Below are 14,426 nucleotides of genomic sequence, written 5' to 3'. Positions count from 1 at the left end.
CCAGAGGGATGTTTTGAAATGGAAATGATATGGCCTTACCACTCATAAAACACTTGTATGAAAACTGCCAAATATTTTAAAGGCAGACAAGGCCCTACATGATCTGGTTTCTATCTACCACTTGACCTTCCACTTGCCCTAACACCTCTCTTCTCCCTCTCTCCCTCTCTCCCTCTCTCTCACACTCACACACACACACACACACACACACACACACACACACACACACACACAATATCCATACACACTTTAGCTCTACTGGCCTTTTAAAAAATATTCTCCAGTTTACCCTGCTTCTCTCTTACTGTGCGGCATCTACAGAAGATGACTTCTTCCACAGAGAACTCCTCTCTCCTCCCTTCATTTAGTAAACTAATTCTAAATATGTTGGCTCAATCTTCACTTCCTCTAAAAGGTTTTATTCTTGTCCCCCGGACTAGAACAGAGCCCTCTATTATATGATCTCATGGTATCACACTTCCTTTTTCTGTTTTTTTTTAATTGAAGTATAGTTGATTTAAAATGTTGTGTTAATTTCTGGTGTACAGCAAAGTGATTCAGTTATACATATGTATATATTCTTTTTCATATCCTTTTCCATTATGGTTTATCACAGGATATTGAATATAGTTTCCTGTGCTATACAGTAGGACCTTGTTTTTTATCCATTCTATATATAATAGTTCGCATCTGCTAGTCACAGACTCCAAGTCCATCCCTCCCCTGCGCCCCTCCCCCATGGCAACCACAACTCTGTTCTGTATGTCTGTGAGTCTGTTTCTGTTTTGTAGATAAGTTCATTTGTGTCATATTTTAGATTCCACATATAAGCAATATCATATGATATTTGTTTTTCTCTGTCTGACTTACTTCAATTTAGTATCATCATCTCTAGGTCCATCCATGTTGCTGCAAATGGCATTATTTCATTCTTTTTTATGGCTGAGTAATATTCCATTGTATATATGTACCACATCTTCTTTATCCATTTGTCTGTTGATGGGCATTTAGGTTGCTTCCACATCCTGGCTATTGTAAATAGTGCTGCAGTGAACACTGGGGTGTACGTATCTTTTTGAATTATAGTTTTGTCCAGATATATGCCCAGGAGTGGGATTGCAGGATCATATGACAACTCTATTTTCAGTCTTTTGAGGACCCTCCATACTGTTCTCCATAGCAGCTGCACCAACTTACATTCCCACCCACAGTCACACTTTTCTTCTTTACAGAACTTATTTCTGCAGTTATTTTTCCACTTAAACATGTGGTTATTTAAATAATGTCTCAGAGATGACTGGATTGTATGCTCCATGAGGGCAGGATCTTTTGTGTTTTGTCTGGCATTCAAAACAAAATTATTGATTGAAAAAACTGAATGTTTGATTCAATATCAATGGCCCTGGGACAAAACACAAGCAGGGAGCAAAGAGCTGGGTTAATTATTTAACCTTGCTGACAATTTCACATTTGTTGAGTCTCAGTCATGGACTCTAATCTTATTTATTTGATCCTAAACACTGAGGCAAAGGTAAAGCAGAGATTATTAGCTCTTTGCTCCCTCTGACAATGGAAGCTGAGGCAGGGCAGAGGAAAGCCATTTTTGGAAGGTCCTTCAGCAAGGAGAGTCAGGTACACATGGAGACAGAACTCCTACATCTGAAACCTACCCAAGTTTCTTTCTTCAGTGCCTAATTTTGAAGCTTAGTTACCATGTTCTTACATTTTCTTCATTGTCTCCAATGTAAAAATCAACCAACAAACCAACCAAACAAAATAGCCCATAAAATGTTTCTCTTAGAACTTCTAAAATGTATTCATTAGGCATCAGAAAAAAGAATGGTAAGGAAACCAAAGTGGGGATCTTAGGGTAGGTGCAAATAATACGGACTTTGAAAACATACAATGCTGAGGGTAACTCTTAGCACTACCCTTTACTGGCTATCTGATGTTACATAAATTAATTCATTTCTGTAATCGGGTTTTCTTCAATTATACAATAGCCTCCATATCTTGTATGGATTGGGAGGAAAATTAAATAAATTCCAATTACTACTGTAGATGCATAATCAGTTCTTAGTATATGTTAGCATTCTGCCACTGCTGTTTAATGCTATAACCACCAGTTATTTTTCCTGGACCCTATGGTCAGAGATTCATGCTGAAACCAAGATAAGCATGTCATAATGATGAGCTGCACCAGTGGGATTTGCACTTGGTGTTGACAGAAGGATACACTTCATGTGCTGCTTCAAACAACACTGAGTTAACAGGCTCTTATTTGTAAGCGAAAGGATCAGTCGTATATTGAATAATTTCTATTGACTTTCGAGTAAGAATTTGTCTGACCCATTTTTTTTTAAGGTATTTGGACAACTGTGAATCATGTTTCTTGATTAATTTACTTCTTTAGGTACTTAGAGAAGGAGCAGAAAGCCCTCCAGTGAGCCACAGCTGAAAGGAATTTGCACTTTTCTAAGTCTAAATACTTTTGAAGATCTATGGAAGAAGGACTTGAAACTATTTTAGGAAGGATATGGCCCATGATTTATCAATATGTACATACATAATATGTTTATAAAACAAGGTTTACTGGAGATAGCATCAGAACATTTCCTGGGTCATCTGCCTGTGCTTCTTTATTGCTAATTTAGAAACAGCCTGAAGAGTCTGTTTTCACATAAGTTCAAGGTTACTTCATTTTGGTAGAAACAAATGGATTTGTTTTTCTCTCAAGCCCTTAGTGTTGAAAAGAAATTAATATTTTTTTCAAGTGTTATTTTTACTTTTATAAAGCAAACCAGTATTGAGATATTTAATCTCAAAAATTTACTTTTCCTTTTTCATAAAATTTTTAGGAGCTGTTGAATAACCAAATTTGACTGTAAGTTTGTCTTAAAAGTAAGGAGCACAACATTTTAATACATTTAAAGCATAGATTATAATTGTTTCTTCCAAACTGGACAAGTTTATTCAGTCTCTGAGCCCTCATTTGTTCTCTGCCACCCTTTGGAACTCTGTTCTCAGTATGTCACTGACCGACCTTCCTTTTTTCTGGTGGTCCCTGTAAGATGTCAGGGTCCCAAAGAAACAGTGAAGATGTGAAATCAGAAACGCAAGAAGCTGGAAAAGCAAGAGTCTGAGGACTGATTGAATAAAAGCAAATATTTATTGAAGCCCTCATGAAATCATGTGTTTATAGCAATCTCATGATTGCTTATAGTAATCTCATGAAATAAATGTCCTCCATATTTTACAAATTAAAAAACAAAAAAACAAACTTTGGCTATTCTTGTGAATGAAGAGAATGAACTGCAAACAATACGTCTAAAAGGAGGCTTCGCAGTGACTAAGCTTACATTTTAAGAAATCCACAATTATTAAGATCAGTAATTATGATAGACATAAATTAATTGAAATAACTGATATTCTTCAAAAATACTGGTATTCGGGCTTCCCTGGTGGCACAGTGGTTGAGAGTCCACCTGCTGATGCAGGGGACACGAGTTCGTGCCCCGGTCCGGGAAGATCCTACAAGCTGCAGAGCGGCTGGGCCCATGAGCCATGGCCACTGAGCCTACGCGTCCGGAGCCTGTGCTCCGCAACGGGAGAGGCCACAACAGTGAGAGGCCCGTGTACCACCAAAAACAAACAAAACAAAACAAAACAAACTGGTATTCAGGCAGATATTATCAAGTTGGATAACAAAAGAGTAAAAATAATACCCGTGGTCAGAGGATGTTGCCTCACAGAAAAGCTACAAAACTCCATGAAATGTCAATATTCAGTATATATACAGGATCTGAATGAGAAACATAAATTACAGTCAAGTGGTTGGGCAAAATTGTAGGGGCCACAAGATCCACAAGAACCAAAAGGGTTGTAAGACTTTGCTGCTAACAAAGAGATTATAAATTATACAACCAAAGGCAAGATTTGGACCAGGAATTGCACCCTGACATGTGCCTTCCAGTTTACTAGAGGTAAATTGAGGGAATGGTTAATGTACCAGTGAGCACTGGAAAGTATGTGTCATGAATAGAGGGATCTTAGATGCTGTGTTCACTGATAGAGCCCAGGCACCTACAATAGTGTCTGATGCAGAAAGGATGCTCACTAACTATTTATTTAATGTATGGATGTTTATGCTAATATACTGGACATCTTAAGAGAAAAAAAAAAAACTCCTAAGGAAAAAAAACCTCATAAATATAATTTTAAAAGAAATAGAAAACCTAAAAGATCATATGAACATGAAAGGTATACAGTCAGTAGTATATATTCAGTAGTAGAAAATCTAAACATTCAAGAAAGAGATAATTCAAATTTTACATGTTCTTTTAAAACAAATAATCCTCCACACTACTGTATATAAAAGATAACTAATAAGAACCTACTGTATAGCACAGGGAAATCTACTCAATACTCTGTAATGACCTATACGGGAATAGAATCTTAAAAAGTGTGGATATATGTATATATATAACTGATTCACTTTGCTGTACACCTTAAACTAACACAACATTGTAAATCAACTATACTCCAACAAAAATTAACTAAAAAAAATAAAATAAAGTTACAGTTCAAAGGGAGAACACACACACACACACACACACACACACACACACACTACTCATGTTATAAGCAACTATAAACTTGATACCCAAATCAGAAAAGAACAGTGTGAGAAAGAAAAAAAATTATAATACAAGCTTACTCATGGATATACATAAAAAGTTCTAAACAGCAAGCATCCAATTATGAGCGACCAGAGACTCTGAGGAAAATTTCTTGCTTCACAACAACCAAACCCAACTGTTGAGAAATAGCTGAGCTCACCTAAATTAGGATGGTTCTCCCGGAACCACCCAAAATATATGAACAAACAAATAAGAAAGCCAGTCCTTCAGACATGTGACAGCTGGGGTTTATGGTAGCTGGTACTGTATCTTAGGTGTCTTGAGAGCCATGCAGGGATACCCAGGACCCTGATGAGAATGGCAGATGCCAGAGTCACAGAAGCTAGGCATGTGTTCTAAGAAGCTGACTTGAATTAGAAAGCTAAAGGAATTTTTCTACCCTGGGGCCAGATTATTGAGACACCCAATTACTGAGATATTTATTCTTCGAACAAGAGTCAGTAAAGGAAAATAAGTCTGAGACAACCAAACTTAGGCGTGGTAGGCTGAAGTGGGCAGAGGATGGATCTAGTTACCTACAGAATTTAGTTTTTTGTTTTGTTTTCTTTTTGCAAAAAATTTCCACAGATCTAGGCACAGAGGACTTCCCTAGATTATGGTCAAACTTGATCGTACGAACAGTTTGGTAATAACTTGTTAAATGAATATGCACATACTCTATGACCAGTATTTCACAACATTGTGTGCTTAGCATTCATGCATAAGGAGATATGTTTAGAAATTTTCATAGCAACATTCTTCATAATTTTATAAAAGTGAGAGGTTATTCGAAGTGCCATCAACATTGGAATAAATAAATAATTCATGGCTTGTAAAATACTATACAGCAGTGCAAAAGAACTAACATATAGATAAATCATATGAGCATAATGTTGAGTAAAAGAAAAAAAAATCAAGTAACAGGATAGCATATACAATATAATTCCCTTCACAACAGCTAAATCTACATTGTAGCATGGGGATGTTAACACAAAGTATAAGATGATGTTAGGGAGATTTCAAAGCGGCAGGTGCACAAGAGACCTCAGAAGTTGGGGCAAAATTCTTATTCTTGAGGTGGTATGCACAGAAGTATTTACTTCTCATTGTTTTTTTCTTTACAATATGCATGTATGTCGTGTGTGTGTTCTTTAGCATGTATGTATATTTTACTGTTTAAAATATTTTATTTTTTTGTAGATTTTTTGAGGATAGCCATTCTGACCGGCATGAGGTGATATCTCATTGTAGTTGTGATTTGCATTTCTCTGACAATTAGTGATGTTGAGCATCTTTTCATGTGCTTTTTAACCATCTGTATGTCTTCTTTGGAGAAATGTCTATTTAGACCTTCCACCAATTTTTGGATTGCACTGTGTTTTAGATACTGAGCTGCAGGAGCTGTTTGTTTTTTTTGGAGATTAATTCCTTGCTGGTTGCTTCATTTGCAAATCTTTTCTCCCATTCTGAGGGTTGTCTTTTCATTTTGATTATGGTTTCCTTTGCTGTGCAAAAGCTTTTAAGTTTAATTAGGTACCATTTGTTTATTTTTGTTTTTATTTTCATTACTGTAGGAGGTGGATTGAAAAAGATCTTGCTTTGATTTATGTCAGAGAGTGTTCTGCCTATGTTTTCCTCTAAGAGTTTTATAGTATCTGGCCTGACATTTCGGTCTGTAATTCATTTTGAGTTTATTTTTGTGTACAGTGTTAGGGTGTGTTCTAATTTCTAAATCTACAAACAATAAATGTTGGAAAGGGTGTGGAGAAAAGGGAACCCTCCTACACTGTTGGTGGGAATGTAAACTGGTGCAGCCACTATGGAGAGCAGTATGGTGGTTCCTTAAAAAGCTAAAAAGAGTGCTACCATATGATCCAGCAATCCCAACTCCTGGGCATACATCCGGAGAAAACTCTAATTCAAATACATACATGCACCCCAAGGTTCACTGCAGCACTATTTACAATAGCCAGGACATGGAAGCAACCTAAATATCTATCCACAGAGGAATGGATAAAAGAAGATGTGATACATATATACAGTGGGATATTACTCAGCCATAAAAAAGAACAAAATAATGCCATTTGCAGCAACATGGATGGACCTAAAGATTGTCATACTGAGTGAAGTAAGTCAGATAGAGAAGAAAGACAAATATCATACGATAATGTTTATATATGGAATCTAAAAAAAGGTTACAAATGAACTTATCTACAAAACAGAAAGAGTTACAGATGTAGAAAATAAACTTACAGTTACAGGGGTTAAGGGTGGGGGAGGGATAAATTGGAAGATTGGGATTGACACATACACAGTGCTATATAGAAAACAGATAACTAATAAGGACCTACTGCATAGCACAGGGAACTCTACTCCATAATCTGTAATGGCCTATACGGGAAAAGAATCTAAGAAAACTGGATATATGTATATGTACAACAGATTCAATTTGCCATACACCTGAAACTAACACAACATTGTAAATCAAATATACCCCAACTAAAATTTTTTTAAAATGATAAAATAAAATAAAATAGTTTAATGAAGAATAGTTTTTAGCCAGACTATGACAGCAACACCTGAATATCAGATAACACATTTGAACAAGTGATCATAAGCTCCTATTTTCCAGGGTAAGAGAAATAAGGGAAGGAGTGAAGCTGGGTGTCCATACATGTACATGCATGTCCTGCATGACTGACCAGACATGTGGACTGGAGACTGACAGCCCCTGTGAAGGACTCCTCTGCTCCAACTGGATCAGGATGGCCAGGTATTACTACATTTTTCTGCATTTCAAAAGATAAGCCAGAAATCTGAATTTTTATTTGAACTCTTTGATTTGTTAAAAGTTCCCATTTTTACAAAGCATTTTTTTTTTTTTTTTTTTTGTGGTACGCGGGCCTCTCACTGTTGTGGCCTCTCCCGTTGCGGAGCACAGGATCCGGACGTGCAGGCTCACCGGCCATGGCTCACAGGCCCAGCCGCTCCACAGCATGTGGGATCCTCCCAGACCAGGGCATGAATCCAGGTCCCCTGCATCGGCAGGTGGACTCTCAACCACTGCGCCACCAGAGAAGTCCTACAAAGCATATTTGAAATAACCTTTCACCAGATCTGACCTGAAGGTTGCAAATTTGCTCCCTGTTATTTGATCTTCATCCTGCATGGGGTAATCTGAGGGGAATGCCAGGCACCTAAACTACGACTGGGATCAAATACTGAGATCATGTGATGACTTAAGAAGGACAAGACAGAAGTCAGGCTTCAGAGCATGCCAGCTGATAAAAGTAAATGGATCAGCAAGTGGGTGAGCAGAAGGTGATCGCAGGAGCTTAGGTAAGATAGAGTGAGGAACCGAATGGGCCTGGGCTCATGGGAATTCACTGAAGAAATCAGGTATTAGGAATCTCATGGGGCTGGAATTTAGCAGCACTGACATGCTGTGTTCCTGAGAGGAGGGCCTTGTAAACTTCGTGACTGACTGGTGATGCGATGAATGGGTTCTGGAAACAAATAAAGACTATTATCGATCGTATAAATAGAATAACCCCTTTCTTCAAGATTTCTAAGTGTCAACCACTAAACTTTATGTATTTTGTTTTACTCATTCTTCATACTACTATGAATTTAACGTTTCTATAATGTTTTTGCATAAGAATAATGAGCTGTGAAGCTCTTAGATAAATTTGCGAAGTAAATCTAGCTAGCCTAGTCATTTGAGTTACTGTGGTTATGTAATATATTGCCCCCAAAATTACTAATGTAAAACAATCATCTATTATGCTCACAGATTCACACATTCTATGGGTCAAGAATTTGCACAGGGCATAGTGGGGGTGGCCTTTCTGTGACCCACAGGGTCAGAGGCTCAGCTAAAATCATCTGAAGCTCACTCACTCATACGTCTGACTGACTGTTAGTGGAGATGTCAGTTAACCTCCACATGGGCTGTTTGAGCTTTTTCACACCAGAGTGATTGGGCTCAAGGGCAAGAATGCTAAGGGAGATTAAGGTGGCATCTGTGCTTCGATAAAGAGGATGTGGTACATATATACAATGGACTATTACTCCGCCATAAAAAAGAATGAAATAATGCCATCTGCAACAACATGGAGGGACCTAGAGATTATTATACTAAGTGAAGTAAGTCAGACAAAGACAAACATCATACGTTATCACTTACATGTGGAATCTAAAAAAATGATGCAAATGAACTTATTTACAGAGCAGAAACAGACTCACAGACTTAGAAAACGAACTTATGGTTACCAAAGGGGAAAGGGTGGGGAGAGATAAATTAGGAGTTTTTAATTAACATATACACACTACTATATATAAAATAGATAACCAAGAAGGTCCTACTGTATGGCACAGGGAACTCTACTCAATACACTGCAATAACCTATATGGGAAAAGAATCTGAAAAAGAATGGATATATGAACATGTATAAATGAATCACTGTGCTGTACACCTGAAACTAACATGACATTGTAAATCAATTATACTCGAATAAAATTTTTCTTAAAAGTGGCATCTGCCTTGCCCTTTATGACCTAGCCTTGGACATCACGCAATGTCTCTTTTGCCCCGTTCTGTTCGGCAAAGTGGTTACAATGCCCCTCTGGCTCAAGGGGAGAGGAAACAGACTCTGCCTCTTGGTAGGGAATGGTACACTTCTAGAAGAACATGTGGAGCCAGGAGTAGTGTTTTAGACATTTTTAACTGAAGTTTTTAAAATAATTGCAGATTCTCATGTAACTGTAACAATAATACAGAGAGATCCCACTCTTCATCCAGCTTCCTCCAATAGTATCATCTTCAAAATAATAGTACACAACCAGGATATGGCTATAGAAGCAGTACACCCATCTATTCAGATTTCAGCAGTTTTACTTTAGAGTGATATTTTTGGAAATTATACTCTACCACACAAGTCGATGTAAAGCTGGGCCAAGCCCATGTCTGTCTGGCCCAAAAGCTGAACTCTTAACCACTGTGGGATAAAGTATCTGACCACTGTATTTTTGCAAAATCTAAAAAAGAAAAAGCATGCTGGCAAGCTCAAATCCATCACTGCTTAGATTGAATAGTTTATTTCTGTGGTTCCGACAAGTCCAAAGAATGGACTCCACCGATGCCTTTCACCTCTAATCATTGCTGTTCATAGCTATGTCTAATCAATAAATTAGCCTAATAAAGAAAAAAAAATAGGGAAAATAAAACTACAACCGATATACAATCATTTACCACATTCTTACCATGTTCCAAGCTCTATAATAAATACTCAGTATTCACAATCTCTCATCTTTGCAGAAGCTCCTAATGTTAGATATGATTATTCATTCCCATTGTACAAGTAAGTAAATCAACATACAGAGAGTTTAAATACTAGATAGTTTTAACACTGCTAGTTCATAATTTGTATTAGAGCCTCCATTAATCTAAAATCAAACCTCCTAATGTGAAAATTTTGTACCTTTCCTTCTGGAGATAAACTGCCAATTAATAGAATGAAGAAAAATTGACTTAAGAAGAGCCCACTATCCTATTTTCTGCCTGATATCCAGTTGGCCCATTTTGAGTCACTGGAGGTAAAAGTTACTAGTTGATTTCTGTAGGTCATGTTAGAAATTAGTGACCTTTGTATATTAGGTGTCTTTTCACAGAACTTCTCAGCCATTAAAAACTGAATCCATCCTCGAATGAAATTTGAAATTGTAGTTAAATCTCTAGATGCATGTGTTAAACCATGGTAGATTAATTTTCCTCAAAAAAATAAAAATATCAGCAACAAACTTCACTAATTAATTGGGATGATTGAGCATTGCCTCTGACCATATTCTGGGATTTATAATTGGGTAAATTTTAAAGATTATGTGTATTTTGTTGAAAATATGTCAATTAGAGAACCCTTAAGTAAAGTAAGTTTTCTGAAAATCGTTATGACATTCCAATGGGTTATAATTCCGCCAAGTAAATAAAATTCTATCTTTGTAGCTAACTTGACCTTTTTAAGAAAACTGTTTTTAATCATTCATGTTACAGGGAAAAGTTTTAAATTAATCAATTAACAAGCATTTATTGAGAACTTGAAGAATTGTGCTACAAGTGAAGAGCACACTAAATATGATTCTTATTAACTTAAATTCTTATTAAATAAATCCAGGATATACAAATAAAAAATGCAAACCAGCATATCAATACAGACTATAATTCCTTAAGTACTTCAAGGTATAAGAGTGACAGAGGAAAACTGTTCATCAGAAAACTGATATTTATTTGAGGTTCTTTCCCTTCCACCCCTGAAATGTTGACATACTTTCAGGCATTGTCCTCCACTCTTTTCTCATTTTACATTCATCCTCTCCTGTGAATGAAATCAAATCAAATGATGCCAGCACATCTATTGCTGGCTCTGATGGAAGAGCATGAGTGCCAGACTTACAAACTCTTAGCCGAAGTGGGAATGGGGTAGTTTATCCAGCTTTGTCAGAGGAGCAGTGAGCCAGTGAACCACTCCATCAATCACCGCCACCCATCATGTGTCTCAGTCACTCATCCATGACTTGTGAATGAGCTCTGTTCCTAGGCAACCCCTGTAACCTTGTTGCTATAGCTAAAGTCCTAAAGACTGGTTCTACTTCCTTAGATATCCTTTACATCTTTAAGAAAACAATAGGTTCCCTAAATGAAGGGGTCTTCTTTTTGTGAAAATTCTATTTCTTATTTTATTGATGGCTTTAATTTTGCATGTGGTTCAGTTCATAAGTAGATTTTTCATCAACAACAGCAACATAACTGCTTATTATTTAACAAACTATTGGTATGTGTGTAAAAAAATTTATATCTCCAAATCACAGCAGTATTCTGATCTCCTTTTAAGAGAAAGTATTTAATTCCTCTCTGTATTCTACCTTTGTGGCATACAGTAGGTGCCTGATAAAACAGTGAATAAAAGATTAGACTTTGCTAACTACGTGACATCAGTTCTTTAACCTGGGTTGCCTCATCTGAAATGTAACAGGATTAGACTGGTTCGTTCCTATAAGTTCTTTTGTTATATAGTAGTTCTAGTTCCAATTAACTAAATATTTAGTAACTTTTATATCAAATAGTCATATTATATAATGCACTTCCTCAGTACTATGAGCATTATTTTACACCTTAGCTAACGATAAGGTCCTAAAATAATATGAAGTAATCAACTCTAAACATTTTGATAATTCTCAGTTAAGTAATAACAAGAGGCATAAACTATTGTCAGAGGCATTCTCTGAGATTCTTCTACTCAGCTAAGAACTTCATGATGCTTTGGGGCTCGATGGTAATGTTTTCTACTACACGGAGGATAAAAATTGCTAACATCACACATTGAGTTATTAGACCACTGTTGAGAAAACATGCCCCACATTAAAAATGAAAATAGATGTGCTGCAACTTCACCCTCTTAGGAGTTTTATAAATGGATTTAAAAATGACTTTGTCATATTTAATAGGCTTTGTTCATTTATGAGACAGAAGGAGTTCAGCTGTTCATAGACCTTTCTACTTTGCTATCACTCAGTGGCCTCCAGTCAGTTTCCCTCTGCCTAATTCATTCATTCCATCATCACGGAAACAGATAAAGCAGTATTTCTTAAAGTAAGCATCACTTTAATGCCTCCTATAAGGCATATTTTAATCACTTTATTTTCTTATTTATCATTCATATCCACTCCTGCAAGCAATTGGAAAATACTCTCCTAATTCTTAGAGAGATCTCAAAATAGTTACAATCTAGTACAAGAAGCAGCATGCACAAAAACAAATCTAAGGCAGTGTATGTTTAAATGTCACACGAGAGCAAATATTACTGAGGCTTTTGGGACAAAATATGAAGAGGAGACCCTAGAACAAAATTTCAGAATAGTGAAGGAGAGGAGGTTTTTCAAGCTATACTCCCTTAAGCTAAATTGCAAGTATTAACCACTGCATATTGACAATCTATAATAATATTGTAAGCACATAATTGTATTTTTTTTTACTATCTATAAGACATAAAGCTAACTAGATTAAATATATCATCTCAATTAATCATTACAAATCTTTTTGAGTTTGAGCACCACTGTTAAATTAGAACCCTTCCCCTTGATGGTTTTGAGGTGGAGGAGACCTAGCCCAGGGGTCTTGCTTAAAGATGGTGATCATGCTGCTTGCAAGTCAAGGACAGAATCACAGGCAGCTGGATTCTAAGCTGAATCAGTCACTGATGGGCAGGGCTAAGCGGTGGTTCAGGGCAGTGACTCAACAGCGGAGAATCACATGGTGAGCTTGTTGGATTTCCCTTTTCTGGGCACCAAACCCCAGCGATGTTGCCTGTTCAGTAGGATGGATTGGGGCTTGTGAATTTACGTTTGTGTCAGGCTCCCAGATGATTCTAAGCTTCTGACTTGAGGATCCCACTTTGGGTAACCCTGGTGTGTGGCTCTGAAGTCAGTCTAGTGAGGTTTGAATCCCAACTCTAGCATTAACTACCTGTGTGAACTTGGGCCTTGGGTTTTTCATCAGTAAAATGGGAATAATGTCAGAAACTACTTCACAGGTTGTTATGAGGAGTCCATGGGTCAATACAAGTAAAGTGGTGTCAAAAGGTCCTACTATGCCCACCGTAAGTGGTGCTATACCACCACCACCACCACCACCACCACCATGGGTCATTTTCAATAGAGCTATGTCATCAAAGAACATATGTGGAATCTAAAACATGCTACAAATGAACTTATTTACAAAACAGAAACAGACACAGAAAAAGAACTTATGGTTACCAAAGCGGACAGGGGGTGGGGAGGGATAAATTAAGACTTTGGGATTAATATATACACACTACTATGTGTGTATATATTATACACAACAAGGACCTACCGTATAGCACAGCACAGGGAAATATATTCGATATCTTGCCATAATGGAAAAAGATAATGGAAAAGAATGGAAAAAGAATAGGCATATATATAAAACTAAATCACTCTGCTGCACACCAGAAAGTAACACAATATTGTAAATCAACTATAATTCAATCAATCAATCAATCAATAAAAGAACATGCTAGAGTTAGGTGGACAGACAGACAAGAAACTGAAAGAGAGAAGGACACAAAGCTGACTATAAAGTGAATTATCTCTAAAGAGCTTCAGTGTTTGCTCAAAAGAGAATGTTGATAGCACGGACGCAAAATAGTGTTCTGTCAGTGAGTGATTTGACCTCAAAACACAAGTATACCAGGTGTTCCCTGAAGGCAGGACTGCATTTCTCTCAACCCCATACAAGGTCTGGTATGAAACTGGTGCTCATTTATTGACTGAATGAACCAACAATCTCTGACTTTGTAAAGTCACTTTACAACTCAGTTTGCAGTTCCATTAAATAGGGAAAATGCTTGGTTAAAATGTGTGCATGCCCGCGTGTGCGCAAACACACACACACACACACACACACACACACACACACAGAAATCTCTGAGATGTTGCTTTCTCCAGATTAGAGAGAAAATTCCAGAGGCACAGAAAATTTAAGTGATTGCCCTTCAACAAGGAAGAGGTAGAGCCAAAACTGAACTACCAAAAAAAAAAAAAAAAAAAAACTGAACAATTACCATTCTCAGTCCATTCTGCCAAGTACAGTCTGTATGTGGGAGCGGAGGTAATTACATATTAATTTTTCTTTGTAACAATGGCATTTATAGTAGGAGATAATATAATTTATAT

The sequence above is a fragment of the Delphinus delphis genome, chromosome 7, assembly GCF_949987515.2.
Source record: "Delphinus delphis chromosome 7, mDelDel1.2, whole genome shotgun sequence".
In the NCBI taxonomy this organism is placed as follows: Eukaryota; Metazoa; Chordata; class Mammalia; order Artiodactyla; family Delphinidae; genus Delphinus; species Delphinus delphis.
This window is presented reverse-complemented; position numbering follows the sequence as displayed.